This window comes from Panthera tigris, chromosome B4 (genome assembly GCF_018350195.1).
Source record: "Panthera tigris isolate Pti1 chromosome B4, P.tigris_Pti1_mat1.1, whole genome shotgun sequence".
Classification (NCBI taxonomy): domain Eukaryota; kingdom Metazoa; phylum Chordata; class Mammalia; order Carnivora; family Felidae; genus Panthera; species Panthera tigris.
In genome coordinates this window covers 73,976,665-73,994,439 of record NC_056666.1, presented here as the reverse complement: position 1 = coordinate 73,994,439, position 17,775 = coordinate 73,976,665, and the positions used below count along the sequence as shown (strand labels likewise).

The 17,775-nt window shown below is 52.7% G+C and overlaps 1 protein-coding gene across 2 annotated transcripts in view; it reads left to right on the top strand.

Annotated features, from left to right (window-relative positions):
* The first annotated feature begins 290 nt into the window (after nucleotides 1-290).
* VDR (vitamin D receptor) overlaps nucleotides 291-17,775 on the top strand; it is a 56,754-nt gene continuing 39,269 nt past the window's right edge. The window contains exon 1 of one of the 2 annotated variants that reach the window (XM_007072940.3): nucleotides 291-348. The gene's annotated coding sequence lies outside the window, so the exon portion shown is untranslated. Of the gene's footprint in view, nucleotides 360-17,775 lie in introns of both variants that reach the window. The other variant, XM_015539340.2, reaches the window with a different exon arrangement.

Sequence of the window (17,775 nt, the reverse complement as noted above, 5' to 3'; positions counted from 1 at the left end):
ACGCATCACAGATTAACGCGGGCAGAGCGTGGATCTGCACACACATCACCCTCGAAAACTCTCAGGCACAGAGAAGCAGCATGCCTTCCTCTGTGGACCGCAGCCGTGGAGGACTACCCCGGGCAGAGTCTCCCAGTGGTTGATTCCAAGTCAAGATGGTTGCGAAGCCGCCAGCCTTCTCGGGGAGCGAGGCAGGTCCGCTGGGCGGGGCCAAGGGGAAGGGGCGGGCCCGGGGCGGGGCCTCGGGAGGGGCGGGGCCAGGTGCTGGGTTGTCTCTGCTTGTCAAAAGGCAGCAGCCGAGCGGGAGGCGCCGGGAGCGCGGAGCTGCGTGCCCAGCCGCCTGACCAGGTGCGGAACCGGTAGGAGCCGGGAAGGGGGGTCCCAGAATCGGGATTGGGCCCGGGGTAGGGCTCCGGGGGGGTACCGGGCCTGAGTGCCCGGGTGCAAACACTAGAGGGTAAATCGCAGGGGCAAACTTGGCTGCTGAGATCCGGGCTGTCGTGCCATGAGGCTGAGGCACTGACGGTACACTGAGGTCTGAGAAAGAGCTAAAGTTCGTGCCAGGTTGGCGAGAGGGGCAACGACCTCGGTGCTCAGGCGGTTTATCACACAAATGCTCTGCTACACAGTGCTCAGCACTTGGGCAACGAGAAACATTTGTTTCCTTCCTCTGTTGGGGAGCCTTGGCACGGAGTGAAGGAATAAGAAAGGGAGATCGACTGTCGATGGTACTAAGGTCCGCTGGAGGCGGAGTGTGTGAAGCTTTATCATCTTCTAGTACCTGTGTACGGTCACCTGCCATGGTGGAGTTGGATCTTTTAAGTAGAGTTTTTTTTCTTTTTAAACCATCAATGATTTTAGACCTAGTTGGCCCTAATGCACTGTATTTATTTTTTCAGGAAAGCCTGTCCATAGATGTTCAGAGGAACTCAGGGGCAAGCATCTAATCCGGGAGGGAGCTCAGGAAGTAGTTTCTGTTTGGGGAGTGAAGGGTCCCTCGTCTGTGGGTGGTGGGGGAGAGTTTAGGGGAAGTATCTAGGAGGGAACAGCATGTGGTCTGCAGGGAGCAGTGGATCCTGACCCCCTCTCCCCTCACACATCCCCAGACCACTGAAGCTGAGACCCAGGCTACCCGGTCTGGGAGGGCACTAGGTCTCCCAGCCCAGGCCCTTCCCGCATCTCCTCCTCCTCCTTCTCCTCCTCCTCTTCCTCCTCCTCCCTGCGGTGAGTGAGTCAGCCTCCTGTCTGGGCTCAGTTGCAGCCAGAGGGGCCAGAGCCCAGGCAAGCAATTGGGCAGGCATTTTCTGAGCATTGCAGAAGCTCTCCTAGGCAGAGTCAGCTCCACTCTAGCTCCCTGCTGGAAGGCTCTCTTCCTCGTGGCCAGTGGTGGCCACTCCTCTGAAGGGAACACCCAACACAGGGATGATTATGGGATCGTTGTGGTATGATTCCAGAAGGGTTGACGGTGAAGAGCTTGTGGATTTGCGGTAAATCCGCATCTCTTATCCTTCTCCTAGGATCAGGAGGTACATCCAACACGGTACACTTCCAGCTTCCCATTCCATTTCTGCCTAGTGATCTTGTTAGTAGCCCGGCTCTGTTAGCCAGGTTGGTGTGCACAAGAAGTCAGGAAGGTTCTGGGACTAGGGAAGGCATGGTGTTGTCAAAGAAAGTTTTAAGCCAGGGTAAGAAGTGGGGTTTGTTGAGGTGGAAATGGATTGTCTGGACACTGGAACCTCAACTCAGTGAACTGTGGGCATTGTGTATTGGGGGGGAGGAGGGCTTCCCCATCCCGTCCTTGTCGAAGTGCTGGAGAGGACTGAGGGTCCTTCTGGAATGGTATACAGACAGACCCGGAGGTAGTGAGACTGTACATTTCTCTCTGGCTTTTCTTTTGGGTGCTTCAGACCCTTGAGCAGAAATGGGAGCCCCAGAGTCCATTGCCCCCCACTCAGTGGCCTCTCTGGAGCCATATGAGACAAGCCCACAACCAGGCTGTGGTGCGGGGCTGACTCAAACTGCAAAATGCTGGGGATTCACAGACTGTACTCCAGCTGGGCCCCATGGCTTCAGTTTGGCTGGTCCCTCATTAGCCACGACTTGGACCCTTTCCAGGGTAAAGAATAAGAAAGGAGGGAAGAGAGAAAGGGTAAGAAAAGAGGAGAGTGAGATAAGGAAGGAGGGAAAGAGAGTTAGGAAGCTTTCCTGACCCCTCACAGCTCCTCAGTCAAGGCCATCACACTTCATTTGTATAAACATCGTGGAAGGCCTGGTATAGTTTGGGGTGCCCTGGTTATTTGTATTTATGGTTTCTCCGTCTTCTCTCCCATCCCCCCTCAGAACTGATCTTTTTTGGGACTAAGTCCCAGAGGAAGTACCAAGAGGCCCTCCCGGACCCTCACCCTCCACTCTCAGACCAAATAGCCAGTGTCTAAAGCCAGTGTCTTCCATGCTTGACTTGGGGCTTGGGGGCCAGATCAGGTGGTCATCTGAGCAGGAGAGGGAGCGCCACTGTTCAGTTCTTCACCCTGCATCCCCAGGAGGCGACAGCCATCCCGGCCGAGATCTGCTTCTGGAACCCCTGCTAGAAACCCCCTGTTGTCTTTGTCTAGCAGTTGGGTGCTGGTGGCTGGAGGGCCAGAGTCAGGAGCACCTGGAAGTCTGAGCCAGGATGATGTTCCAGTCCGTTGCTGGACAGGAGGAGTTGTAGTGGTCCAGCTTTCCGTTTGGCCACGGCTGCAGGTCTGCTTTGGATGCAGGTAGAGGGAAGTAAGGAAATGACAAGTTTTGATTAAATGCCTTTTGTGCACCCAGCTTGGTGCTAGACCCTCTGAGGGATGACAGGAACAGAACCCACCAAATCAGCCCTCTTCCTTGAGACGGTCTGAGCCCCAGGACGGGCAGCTGCTGTCGGTCCAGTTCTGAAAGGATCCAGGTGGGCAGAAGCTAGCCTGGCTATTGCTCTGGACCTCAGGGCCTCACTTCCAGTCATGCTTTTCTCTAATTCCCTCTTCACCCTCTCCTGTGTCCGTGCCCTCTTGGTGGGCCAGAGAGGGGGAGCGTATAATTCCCTGTCGAAACTGGGAAGCTTTGAGAGTGCAAAGGGGTGCTGTTAGTAAGTTCTGTCGGGACAATTGACATAAACCACAACTGTCTCGGGCCAACTGAAACATTTAGTCATTATGGTGAACAGCACTCTGAACCCATCTGAGGTTACACTGACGAGGGGAAGATGGGTGGGAGTGGGTTTAATGAGGAAGACAAGGTGGGGAAGGTGCCTAATGACGAGGGGAGGATGGAAGTAGCTTAATTCTCAGGGCAGCCCCAACACCCTGGCTTGCTCCCTGATATTATCACCCAATTCCAGTGTTTTCCCTGAGGGCAGCTCCACTCCCAGCCACCTTCTCCTAGAACCCAACCTACCACACTCGCTCGCTCTTGTGACTTCCCTTCACCCTTGACTTATGACTGGCCTCACCTTCGGCTTTCCTGCCCCACCCCTACCTCCGATGGGGACAGGAAGGCCTGCCAACTCCCCTTCCGCTGCCCCTGGGGGAATTGGGATTTATAATGGAGCCAAGACTTAGCCTCATGCTTCCTCTTCCCTCTTCCCCCGTATCTGCAGCCTCTTCATTTTGTCTCTCCAGCTTCCCAGATCTCTGGGGGACACACCATACCACAGGGAAGTCCAGCTCTCCAGTGGGTAAACAACAAGAAGGGAAGGGTAGTCAAACCTTGCTCATGTGGATAAAGGGCGCAGGTCACTTGCAGTCAGGTTCCGGGGAAATGGTGAGCAGGGTGGAGGGCAGAGCCAGAGAAAAACTGCTTAGCAGGAGAGGGAGTCGGTTCCCCCGGACACTGGAGTTTGACTGTCTCATCAGGTCTGAATATTGGGGAAATGGTCCAGGGCGGGGACAGGCTGTTCTTGCTCAACCCAAGCTATAGGCGTTGGTGGCAGCGACTGCATCGTGACGCTGTAACACGTAGAAAAGAAACTGCCCTCCCTTCTGCATCCGCGGTCCTCGTGGTCCAGATGCTCAGGGCGGGCTCCCTGGAGAGTCCGCAGAGGTCCAGCATGAGAGTGATCGGGGCGCCTGGTGTGGGGGTGGAGCCTCCTTAATGATGGTGTAGTGACTGTCTTACTCTGGCAGGAAGGAAGTTGTTCTCATCGCCAACAAATGAAAAGGGCAGGTGAAGACCTCTTGGGAAGTCCCACCCTTTGAAGTGACTTGTGGGGAGAGGGAAGGGGAGAGACTCCTTGGGCTGGCAGGGGGAGGAGCGGGGGTGGCCTGTCAGTAGATGGCAAAAGTGAGAGGCAGAAGCAGCAGGCACTAGGGGAGTCTGAGTGTGTGTCATACGTTTGCAAACCTGCCCTGCAAGTCCTGTGCCAAGGAATAGACCAAGCAGTGTTTCCAGAACCAGGTGCCACACAAAGTCCCCATTCTGCACAGGGGAGAGTCCTGGTCCTGAGGAGGGTGTGGGCAGCTACACCAGTGGGCAAGTGGAGTTTGGGAAGGACCCAGAAGCCGGTTCCTGGGAAGCTGCTGCCTCTCACTGGCCTTCTGACCACAGGTTGAAGCTTTGAGGTGTTACGCAAGGTGTGACATTCCAGGCACTGTGGGGCGCAAGGTGTGACATTCCAGGCACTATGAGGCACCCGTGAGCCCCTAGGCTTTGCTGGCGACACATCCAGTGTGTGCCACCTGCTGGCACTGGAGTTGCAGCTCCTGGAGGTTGATGTGCCAAGGTGCCACAGCTGATGAATGGGACAGTCAGGACTCACACTTGGGTCTGTCTTAACTTCCATAGAACCCTACCACTTCTGCATTCATGGGAGCCCACAGGGCATTTAGCACCATGCCTTGGACATAATAGGCCTGCAGTAAATGTTTGTGAGTGGCAGGGTTAGATTTACTAACTGGTTTGAACAAGTTGACCTGGAAGCAAGCTTGGTTTGCCCAGAGGTTACTGTGGGGACAGTGGCCTCTCAGAAGGAGGCTCCCTCTGCCAGTACCCTCAGGCCTCAGTGCCTCTCCAGCACTACTGGGTACCTAACTTGGGTAAAAACAGCAGACAAGAACCTGAGAGAGAGAGAGAGAGAGAGAGAGAGAGAGAGAGAGAGAGAGAGAGAGTTCTGTGCCGAGAGATTGCATGGGATCAGATAAGATTTGAATGGTCTAGAAGGCAAATGACAAATACTCTTTCAATGTCAAACAAGCCACTTCATTGATAACCTACTTTGGACTAAGGGCACCAAGGAAAGACCATTGTCCCTTTGGCCAACTGGAGCTAATCTCATCCTGTTTGCCCTTTCCCCTCCTAGCTACCCCTTAAGGAGCACTCGTGAGCCTAGCCTGCCTGGAAGGGGAGATGGACTCTGGCCACATCTGACAGCCTCTGCCAGCCAGTGTGATTCCCTTCTCTCCTTTCATCTTGACAGCTTCTCCTTGGAGGAAGCTACTATTACTCTCCCCAGCATGGATATGGGAAACCAAGGTTTAAAGAGATGTCGTAACCTGCCATGCTGTAGAATTAACCCATGACCACTGAGCTACACTGCTGTTAGTGCTGGGCTTGGCCACGCGAACCACTCTCCGTGCCAGAGCCTGGAGACGGGGTTAGAAGGAAGAGAAAGTGCTCAGCCTACCCCTCAGCTGTGCCCCCCCCCCCAGGTTCCTTGGCATATCTCTGAAATGTTAGGTAGTGCTGTTGGAAGCTTTGCCAACAGCCTCGAAGAACAGGAAGAATGAGGGGTTGGAGTTAGACACGCCTGGATTCAAATCCCAGCTTTGTCACTTTCTAGTTTGTGACCTTGGGCAGGTTTCTTAATCTCTCTGAATCTCAGTGTCCTTATCTGTTACGTGGGATAAGAATAACTCCCTTGTAGAGCCGTGTGAGGATTCCAGATGACCCAAGTCAAGTGTCTGGCGGGCAGTAAGCCTTCGAAAAGCGTGGGCCGTTCAGTAGATATGCATTGAGGACCTACGGTGTGACAGGCATTATTCAAGACGCTGGCAGCTTCACAGTGAAAAGTAAAGACTCTTGCAATTGTTCCCAAATTTGCTAGACCAGAAACTTCATCGTTGTGAGAGATCCCTTTAGAATCCAAGAATGGCTGTCTTCACACCTGGCTGAACTCGGATTTGGTACATTTCTCTTCCAGCCATTTGTTAGCTGATGAGCTTGGAAAAGTTGGTTAGCTTCTCTGAGACTCAGGTTCTTCAATTCTTTTTATTTATTTACTTATTTTTTTGACTGTGAAATATATCATACGCACACGGGTATACCATATGCTTATGTATAGATTAAAGAATAATATAGTATATTCTGTACACATCACCCAAGTGCAGAATGGAACGTCTGCAGCGCCTTCAAAGCTCCCGTTCCTCTTCCCATTTGCATCTCCTTCCTTGTTCTCCACCCCACCCATATTTTGAATGTTAGTTAGTTATTTCCTTCCTTTTCGTCGTAAGTTATCGTCTACGTGCGTTTTACAACACAATATATTGTTTACCTTCACGTGTCCATGGAGCTTACCTATATGCATGTTCCCTGTGATGTGCGTCCTCCACCTTGTGTCATGCCTCTGAGACTCCCCCACTGTGTTGACACACCCAGAGGTAGTTCGTTAGTTTTCACTCAGGGTGACGTCCACTGTAAGGATGTGCCACAATTTGTATGTCCTCCCTCTTGGTGATGGACGTTTGGGTGGTTTCCAGTTTGGAGTTATCACGGTCATACTGCTGGCAGTAACTGTGCTGGTCTCCTGATGTGCGCGTAGGCGGTTCTCCAGGGCACATACCTGGGGCCAGGGCACCTGGGATTCTGTGTTTGGCATTGCTCCACAGCGCCCAACTCTTTTCCACAGTGGTTGTACTGAAAAGCATTCCTTTCGGCAGTGGCTAAAAGTTCCCATTGTTCCCCATCCTTTTCAATACCTGACATAGCCTTGATTTCTAAAATGAAACGGTTGTCCGACTAGACGAGTTTCTAAAGTCCCTTTCAGCTCTCATAATTGAATCATTCTCGGCCGGTTATATGTGTACCCCTGTCTGACGTGTGGTACACGCACAGGTGGTCCTGTACAGGTGTCAGCCTGACTCTGTGAGCTCTGCCCAGGGTCTCCGGGTGCGGCTGAAGCCCTTCCTTGTAACCTTCCAGCAACAGTGAGGGAGGGATCCCGTGGCTCCAAGCCCATCCCAGTACTTAGCGTCCTGTTCAGTTCAACCAAGAGCCTAGTGTCAGTGCTGAGCACATACTAGGTGACCAGTTAGTATCCACTGGATTGCATTTTTGCTAAGGGTATTGAGACGGTATCTTTTCCTTGGGTATCGATTTTGAGAACAGGACGTGGAAGTATCAGAACTTTGTGTTTGTTAGCTAATCAGAATTCAGGGTGCTGGGGGCAGTGATGGGATTTACATCTGTCCAGGGCTTTTTGGTCATCTGAAAGCTCCAGGTGAAGTAAACTGAAGACTAATTGTTCAGAGTCTGGCCTTGATCTCTGACCCACTGACTTGTCCAATCTGAGAAGCAGAGGGTGCTAGAGGGTCGTGGTGGAGAGAACAGAGGAGGCACCTTGGGGAAAGGAGCAGAATGCCCACAGAGAATCCCTTCCTCTTCCAAGGTTGAACACTCTGCCTGAGGGTGCTGGGTTGAGTAGGTGTTCGGTAGACCCAGTGTCCTGGTGGCCACATAAACAGCCAGCTGCCCACTCACCCAGCCGCCCACAAAAGAATGTGGCTTGCTGGGCAGTTGCATGGGACACCCGAGGCCGCAATCCTGCAATTACCCAGCCAGTCTGTGCGTGTCAGCTCCAGGGGCAGGTGAGTGCCTCTGCCCTGGGCCTCATCTTGGTCACTAGACCCATGCTGGGCTCGGTGGTAGGGCCCCACCCATTCTTCAATCATCTCCCACCCCAACTCTGCCCCAGTGTCTCTCTGTACACCAACCTTTGACCTTTGTGAGGCTGACATAATCATATATCATATAAAAGCTGACAATCGTAATAAACCAATGGCTATTCTAACTTATACGTTCCAGGCACCGTGTTAATTTTTTTCATGCATTTTCTCACCCAGGCCCCTCAATAATGCTATGAGGTAGGCAATACTGTTATCCCCGTTTCACAGAAGAGGAAATTGATGTTGAAAGAAGTTAAGAGGTTCAACTTCTTGCCCAAAGTCATTGAGCTCCTAAGTCAGAACCAGAACTTAAATTCGGATCTGTTGTAGCCTGGGCCGTCTGCCCCTGCCTCACCTGCCCACGACCTGTCCTGCACAGTTGTTCGGCTCTGTTCTCTGCCCTCCTCTTCCTGTCTGAGGAGGGCTGGAAAAGAGGCAGTAGGTGATGCCAGCCGAGGGTGAATGGGACAGTTCCAGGCTGGCCAGGATGATGCTGGAAAACACCTTCGGGGCAGAGTTCTTTGTTCCAAACAGCTCTCAATTTCCGGCCTTCTGCCAGGGGTGGGAAGGTACCTCTGCCCAGCCTATTTGGCAAGCACACCGACATCTTGGGTTCCATGATGTGAAGAAGTGGGGGGTGGCAGCCTCAGGTAAAATTCCACTGTAATGAACTCCATCTGAGATCCGAATGGCTTTGTTGAGATGAAATTATGTTAACCAGTGTGCAGTGGAGGAACTCAGGTGTGGAACCTGAGAAACTAGAGGGGGAAGTGGGGCTAATTTACCAGTAAGTGTCTTTTAGTAAAGCTCTGGAACGTTTTGGAACCTAGGAGGAGAAGGAGAGTCAGAATCACCCCTGGTTCCTCCTTCAGTGCCAAGCTCCCGGGTGGTTGGGGCAGGGCCCAGAGGGGAGAGCTTTGTGTTTGACTCTAACTGACAGGGCTGTGCCTGTCTGTTCGATTGTCCATGTACCCGCTGGGTTGAGAGGCCCTGAGAACAGGGCTGGGTCTTATACCTGAAGTGTCCTTACTCCACGCAATACTTAACTCATCACAGATATGCTCAATGGCTGTTGATTGAATGGAAATGTGTTTGTAGGTAGACCGGGACCCCTGAGCTATGTAAAGAGAGTTGAGGTGCCTGGGTGGCTCAGTCGGTTAAGCATCTGACTTCGGCTCAGGTCGTGATCTCACGGTTCGTGAGTTCGAGCCCCGCGTCGGGCTCTGTGCTGACCGCTCGGAGCCTGGAGCCTGCTTGGGATTCTTGTATTTCCCTCTCTCTCCGCCCCTCCCCCACTCGCACTGTCTCTCTCTGTCTCTGTCTCTCTCTCCTCAAAAATAAACAAACGCTAAAAAAAATTCTCTTTTGAAGAGAGTTGAAGGGCAGGAGCTTTGTGTGACTAAAACGTTATAAAAAACTGGGCTGCAACTCAGAGGACTTCTCTCCCATTACTGAAGCCAATCCTGCAGAATAACAAGCACTAACATTGCCTGAGCAGGTACCCTGTGCCGGGCGCGGTGCTGAGCCCTTGACCTGCATTATCTCATTTGACCCTCACAGACAAATGAGGTAGGTTTTGCCGCTTTTTTCTCATTTTGCAGGCAAGGGAACGGAAGCTTAGAGAGCTGCGGACACAGCGGGCAGGAGGTGTGTGGGGAGGCAGGGTTTGCTGTTGCTCAGGCTGCCTCCAGACCCTCTTCTCTTACCTGTGTCTCCCTGCACTCAGAGCTCCGCTGTCGCTGAGGGCTGGTTGCCGGGTGGGGGGGTAGGGCCAGGTGATGAGTGAGGCTGGAGGGCTGCAGACCCTGGTGGGGTGCAAGGGCAGGGGGAGGGGAGAGTGGCACAGCCTGGTCTGGAGGGTTAGCTCCACCTGAGGCCCACAGGGTTGCCCCGGGAACTGCAGCCCGGTGTGGCCACGTTAGCCCCCCCTTTTTTTTTTTTTTACGAGGAAGCTGGACATCCAGAGTTTTTCCAAAAGTGAAATCTCTCCAGTTTTCAAAAACACTGACCACTAACTAAAAAATTTACGACGACCCGGTGGCGATGGTGGGCGGTGGCAGAGTGAACACAGTCATGGCTAGGTTTAGCCTGCAGCCCTGCCCCCCGCCCCCCACCGGCCCCGGATGTCTTTGGGTAGTTTCTTTCTTTGAACACGGGACCGTTAGACAGAGTGGGACCGGTAAGGCCCTTGCTGATGTAGAATTTCTCACGAAAGGCATGATCACCCACCCTCCATGGGTCCCCTTCCTAGCACGTGATAATACTGTATCATGCAGACCGTCTCTTTCTGGAGACTTATAATGAAATCAGCCTAAAGATATTCCATGAGTGAGTCCCCTCCCTCCCCCACTCCCCTGCCCGCCCCCCCCCCAACTCTATATTCCCAGTTAGGTGTTTTTCCAGAGGTGTTAGCAGGAAAGTTCTGTGTAGAGAAATAAAAAAGAAACTAACGGTTAAGCAAAGGGTCTCTAGGGAAACAAAAAATAGAAAGAATAGTGGATGGGGAGCCTGGGTGGCTCAGGTCATGATCTCACGGCTTGTGAGTTCGAGCCCTGTGTCAGAGCCTGGAGGCTGCTTCGGATTCTGTGTCTCCCTCTTTCTCTCTGCCCTCCCCCGCTTGTGCTCTATCTCTCTCTCAAAAATAAACATTAAAAAAATTTTTTTAAAAAAGAAAGAATAGTGAAATGTGGGGATTGGGGTTGGTAGGCAATGAATGACGAGCCCGCCTACGCTGCACTTCGGGGTCTCCCAGACTGTGAGGGCCTCATGGTGCCGTGAGGGTCGTGCTCCCTGTACTATTGCAAAGTGTGTGTTCACCGCCTTCTACTTTCCTGCCTGAATTTCCTCCTCCTCTTAAAACCTGGGGGAATAATGGTCAACCAGTAACAGCTTTATGGAGTATCACGATTTTATAAAACACTTTAAATATTTTGTCTCAGATAAATATTGTGAGGTGTTTATGCTGTGAGATAGACAAATGGGTGTAGAATCCCCCTTCTGAGGCTTGGTAAAGTGGTGCTGTTTTCTCTCCCTTCTTCCTTCCGTTCCACAAGAGAGGAGTAGCCATGGAGCACTGCGGCCCAGGGTGCAGGCAGCACAAGGTCCCCACAGGCCTCCTCATCCCCGCTGTCCTCACTCCTCACCCGGGGTTGACAGGTGGGGGAAGGTGCCTCAGCCCCTGATGAAGGTCCCCCTTCTCTGAAAACCCCACACCAGGGGGAGTATGGAGCGGGCATGGGGATGACCCCAAACCCGTGGATGGCCCGTGGCCAGCTTCCTCCCCACGCCTGCCTCCCCTGCCTGCCACCTCAAGCCATTGTTCCCAAAGCTGGGCAGAAAATAGCTCACTCCAGGGAATTATTTTTGTCTCTGTTAAACTTCAATCCTGAGCTCCTGCAGAGCCTGGCTGCAGAGTTGTTTTTGAGGTCAGGGGGAGCTCTGGCAAAAGTAAGGTGTAGGGGGTGGGTAAAGGGAGGCGGTGGGAGGAGGGGGCCATCATGGGCCACAGGCCCCTGGACTCTTGCCCTTCCGTGCTGCCCACGGGCTGCCTGACAGAGTGGAGCCTGCCCAGCCAGCTGGAGTGAGGTCTCCTTCCCACCTCCTTTGAGCTGGTCCCTCAAGTGCCTTCTCCAGGGATGTTTGCTGCCGAGGGAAAGAGCGCTGAGTGAAGGAGCTGTGACTCTGTTACCCCGAGCAGAGGCCCAGGTGGGCAGCAGGCCCTGCCCCAGGGCAGCGGGGGGGCCGCACACGGCTGACTGTTGAGGAGGGAAAGAGGTGGTTTCTCTTGAGACCCCGGGGTGGCCCCTGCGTGCCCTGCGACACCACCGAAAGGGGCTCTGTATGGCAAATCTGCTCCATCTTTGCCCCTGGGTATCAGAGGAAAACAAGGAAGAGGAAGATGGCCAGTGGATAGGGCTGGGGGAGGGGACTATAGTTTGGAGAGGGTTCACGGGTTAGGACAAAGGCAGCTATTTCCTACCACTTGGTGGCTCTGGGGAAGAAGCCTCCTGACAGATTCGGACGTTTGGGCCTGAAACCTTGAAACAAGGTCATCTTCAGTTATAGCTCTGAGGGGAAGGCCCGGCATGTGTTGTTGCCAGCAGTGAGCATGGACATTCCGACTCAGGGTACGGGCTGGTGTGTGCCCACACAGGTCGGGGACTTTCCACAGGTGTCCGTGGTGCAAGCTGTTTGTGAACATTGTGTGTCTGTGGCTGATGCCCTTCCTTACAGCGATTCCTGGCAACAAGGAAGTGACCTCGTTGACCGGGAGAGAGCAGTGAGCCACGTGGAACAGTGGAGGCACGTTCAGGGATTGAGCGGCTGTGTGTAACTCAGCAGTCCCCTTGCCGAGCAACCGTATCCAGCCACCCTGGACAGACTGATGCGTTAAAGAAGGATTGAGCTGGTGACATGCAGCTGAGTGGGTCACCAACTTCCGTCTGCCCTTGTTGAGCCTTTTGTTCTCTCTTTGGTTTTCTCTCAGAACACTTATTTTCCCGTCCGGCCGGGTTGAGTTTTCCAGAGCTGTCTCCTTTGTCTCTGCCTTTCAGCTCAGTTATGCTGGTCCTACTTGCCCCCCGCCCCCCGGGGTAAAGGAGCTCCCCTGCAGGGTGGTGGCCCTGGGTGTGCACCAGCTGGGACCTCGACTGTCTAAAGAAGAAGCCCACTGCTTTGCTGACCTTGGGGCACTTTCTCAATAAATCAAGGGGAGAGAGCCCTACTTTTACTTTCCGTATAAGGCTGGAGCTCAGTTTAGGTCAGAATGGGAATCCGATTGGACTCTGAAAGTCTTCAGTTCAAATATCATTACAATAATTAAAAATTCCTGGTATTCAAGTCTCAACGGGTAGAAGGACTCAGTGGAGGAAAGAATGGAATCCACTTTCTATTACAATGAGTGTGGTCAATTGGTTCATCTCTTCCTGGTGCTCTCTCTCTTTCCAGCCATGCAGAACCAGTTTTTCTGCCTCCAGCCCTCTCTTTCCCTTTTGTCTCTTGGCCTTTGCACACTCGCTGTCTGCCCGAAACCCTCATTACCCTTCTTACCACTGCCGTGTTGAACTGTGATCCTCTCTGTCTCTGTTAGCGGGCTAAGAAGTGACCTCCTCTGAAGAGCCTTCTTTACCCTATGGGCACAAAGCCAGGAGCTCTCCTGCACACTCTGGTCACGTGTGCTTACCTATATCGTAGGATGGATCCTACCTGTCTGTCCCCCTCAGTGGACTGGGAGTTTCAAGAGGGCAGGGTCTGTGTGTGGCTCTCCATTGTATCTCTGACTTCCAGGACAGGGCTTGCCATGGTCTCAGTGCTTAAAACCAACCAGGGGTCACCATCAAAAGTAAGGCATCGAAGGCCAGAACCAATGCCCACCACGGTGTGAGGCCAAGAAAGAATGTTACAGCTCCCTGGCCATCCGATGGGGTCCCCAGGAAGAAATCTACACAGCAGGATAGCTGGAACTCTGACGAAACAGAAGCTCTGGAAAAGACCGTTAGGGGGAAACCATTCTAATCAGAAACTGAGGAGCAGCTGGTGTCCCCTTGGGGTGACTGCACTGCCCCTCTAAAGTGAATGGGAACCTATTTGGTCTAGGCCCGGAAAAGCTTCATGAATACATGAGGAGTGTCCACCCCCTTGCTAGTAATCTAGAAGATAGAGAGGATGCCTTTGGGTAGATCAGTACCTTTGGAACTGGAGCCGTCCTATGTATCTCAGAAGACCCAGGATCCTTCACTGGTTCTGACACAGGCCTAATAGTGTAAGTGAAAGGTGTTCCAGGGCCCCCCGAGGGCCAGAGGCAAATAAGAGTCCAGGCCTCCTGAGCCAGAGCCAGCCCAGTGTCTGGGTTAGGGGCCACAGTGGGCCTCCCTATTGCCAGGGAGGCTGCAGCCCTCACTGCTGCCTCTGGGCTCCAGCCTTTGGCTCTCCACCTCAGTCTCCCCTGCCTTCTGCACTTTCGGTGGTAGGCAAGAGCAGCTGAGGAAGTACCACTGCCCTGATGACACACAGGCAGCCTCATGGGACCGCTGAGCCTCAGGTCCCACTAGGGGAGAACAGATATGTGACGGATGCATGACAAGCCCCGGGTGACAGAAGAAGTAGGAGAGAGATGGCATTGGGGGACAGAGGGAAAGGAAGGGAAAGGCAATGGGCCCAAGGGCTTGGTACTCAGTGGCACCTCGGGAGCCACGGGTCTTATCCTTCTTGCAGAGGAAAAGTCCAGATGTGTAGCTCAGCTTCTCTGCATATAGGGGAGAGATTAGCCATTGGCTGTGGCTTCCAAAAATCTGGCTGGGGAAAATTTCCCCACCCTGAGAAGCCAGATTTTTGGAAGCCACAGCCAATGGGTGGGGTGGTCAGTTTTTTCCCAGTTCAGTGGAAATGTGGCTTTCTGGGCAACGTTTGTTTGGAGTAGCATGTTTGGGGCTGAGAGCAGGCCTGCTGCCCTCCATGGCACCTCTATGGGGCCTGAAAGTTTCCTGATTTTCCAGGCTCTGGTCTTGTACTGACAGCAGTTACAGCTTTAGTAGTGAGCTCCAGCTGACATCCAACCACACTGTGCCAGAGACTGTGGTGAGCGCTAGACAGAGATGTTGGTCCTGTAACAGCCCTGTGACCCAGGCGCTCTCTCATGTCCGCATTGGCAGAGGAGGATGCAGGAATGGGCTTTGGGGGACGCTGGACGGTAGTCACATTGCCAAGCGCATCAGGCTGGCCAGGGCGGTTGTGGAGGTAAGCGAGGGATCTGACGCCCAGGATTCTGAGTATCTCAGTGCCGGCAGGACCTGGCCCTTTGGGTACTGACACAGTGCAGAAAGAGTGTGAGTGACACAAAGACTGCATTGGTCCCAGAGGAAAATGAAGAGAAGAAGGCTGGCCGGGATGGACGAGTTTGGGGGCGGGCGGTGGGCTCAAAGCTATCTGTCTGGGCAGGGGCAGACTCAGGTCTATGTGGACCTGGGCCGGGGACCCAGCAGTAAGAAAGATGCTTAGTCTGGGTAGAGGGCCACAGAGACGCTAGAACTGGGCTTGGGAATCTCTTGGGAGAACGAAGCAGCTTTCTTCTGATGTCCTGAGGCCATTGTTGTTGTTTTAAATCCCATTTAGCCATCGCCTACATTAGCAATAGTAGGAGTTGAAGTCTCCCCAGAGGAGGGCTAGAACCACTTCCCCTGTATTCTTGGTGTTCTCCATTTGGGCTGCTCCAATTTCTATTCTTTGGTCTCCAAGTAACTGGACCAAAAGCCTCCTTGTCCCATCAACCTTGATCTGGAACACATATCCCAGGGAAGAACCCCCATCCTAGTGTCCAGGAGAGGCTCCCAGAATAGTGAGAGAGCACACCAGGCACATCCCACTTCCGTCTAAGATCTCCCCTTACCTCTCTGGGTCTGGGTCCATTTCTTCAGGCCATGGAGGCCAGAGCCAGGAGCTAGAGCTGGTTGGGCAAGAGCAAGTGGGTTACCCTCACTCTGTTCCTCTGTGTTGCTTGTCTGGGATGGCATCGGTGCTGGGTGGTCCCACTGCAGTGCGCTTCAGGGCCTCCCCCATGGCTTCCCACAACTCCCCTCCTCCAAAGATGACATTCATGCCTCCTCCCATGGCCCATTTCTCTCCCACACCACTCTGACCCCTGGAAGCTGCTCGGGCTGGTGATGAGAGGTCTTGGGACTTGCCCAGGGTGGAGGTGGAAAAACACTCTCTTTCCTTTGTACTCTTGGGACGAGCCGCTCCCCCTCTGATGGCCCCAGTTTCTTTGCTCTAAAACCAGAGAGATTGGACTGCAGATTATGAATGGGCAGCTCCCTACGCTTCAGCAGACACTGTCACTGCCCACACTTTCCAGCAGTGACAGGGCCTGGCCTGCTTGTTACCTGGAGAACCGTAATCAACCCAGAAATCTTGTTGACAAAGCTAAGGGCAGAGTTTCCATTGGAAAAAAAGCAGCTAGCAGGAATAATTGTTGTCGATAAGAAGTGGAACTATATCTCAGCAAGCTATGTATCTCCAGCCCCACTGTCTGGGGCTGGGGCCCTGTGTGTTCCTGCCTCTGGGTTCTGCTCAGCTCCTAGAAGCTGCCAGCACTCCCAAGAATAACAGGACAGTCAGCCAAGAAAGAGTCTTAGTGGATGGCTGATAGAATGGGAGCTGATAGCATGGTTTCTAAGGAGTGACTCACTAACCCTTGGCATTGCGTGGGATGTCTGTCCATGACCTTTATCAGGTTCTCAAAGGTGATATATATATTCCCCAAAGGTTTGATTTAGAAGCACTTTCAGGATAAACTCCTTCCTGCGACTGTTGAGTCATCAGTCACTTAGATAGTTAGATAGTTAGGGACACATTGCCTGTGTTCTTAGTGCTGTAGTGCTGGGGGCCAGGCTCCCCTGGAGATGGCTGAGCCAAAGACAGAAGAGGGCAGGCAGGCTTGGGGGAGTGTATTCAGCTACTCACACTCTCCCACAGAGCCCTTTTCTTGGACTGGAAACTCTTCTCTCCAGGTGAAGGCCATGGAGGCAGACGCTGCACTCATCCCCTTATTTACTGCCCTTGTGGGAATCACGATCACACCCGGGAAGTTTATGAAGTCTGAGCCAAAATTAAATGCAGCCCCCGTTATCTTTTCTGCTTTTCCCTTGCAGTCTCACTCACATCATAAACATCATAGATTTTTCTACTTTCTACAACAGTTTTCTAGCAGATGAGGAATGGGCCCTTTTCTAATTTGCACGATGGCGCCATGTGGTGGTCTGGCCAAACCTTCCTCCAGAGACGCTGTGGGAATCGCTTAGTAGCTTCATTCTATGTCCATCTTAGATGTCCAGCCATCTTAGATGGCTGTAAAGAGTTTGTCTAGGACCTGTGATTGAAAGCTACAGGGGCTCTTTCATCTTGCATAGTGAAGAACTTTCTAAGCATACAGTCATCCAAGGAAAGTAGATTGCCATGGGAGATAGTGCTCCATTAGGAAAAATATTCACGTACAGGTTAGAATATTATAGAGGGGATTTAAGATGGTTGGACTAGGTAGAGTTTCCTTCCAATCCTGAGATGTCTGAGACGACTGACTAGCTAGTGGGTTTTACTTTGGACATTACGGTCTGCAGAAAATAATCCAACCATTCTCATCCATATTTAAAATATGTGTGTGTGTGGAGGGGCTGGGGAGACAATGAGGCAAGGAATATTTAGACAAGTTCTATTTATATAATATGCTTTCCTCTCCCCCTTCCCTCTTTTTCACTCTGTTCCTCCTCAGCTGCTTCTGGGAGGCAATGCTGAGACTGTTCTGGAAAAAGAATGTGTATATATGTTGGGGATGGTGGGAAGGAAGAAAAGACATCACCTTAGCTGGCTGTGACATTGCTGTGCCTGAGTTACACTAGAATAAAGAGATGACCAACACTAAGTTAGATCCTACAGTGCTCAGCACTCTGTGGACAGAGTTGAAAGGATGATGAAGTGAAAATCAACGAGAAATGGCTGTGTGCACATAAGCTCACGTGCAGCATGGCTGGCCTACACACTCCAGAGAGAGCCCCCCACGTGGTTCATTCTGTGTGTGCCAATTTCAGGCAGAAGAATTTTTCTCTCCCTTTTCTGGGAAATCACTTAGCTTTCCGCTTCTTTCTAGAAGGAGGGGGAACTCTGAGCCAATGTCAACAATTAGAAAGCTCAGTTTCGGTCATTCCAATCGCAGCCCAGCTGAGCGTGGCCCCCTGTCCTGGGCTGCCGTTCTCCATGGGGCCCATTAGGGGCCACACTGCTCATGTCCTTCCTGGTCCTTGGCATCTGAGGATGAGTGAACCCCCCTTGCACTAGCATGGTGTTGGGGCTCAACTGAGGGGTCCGAGAGAAAGCTCAGTGA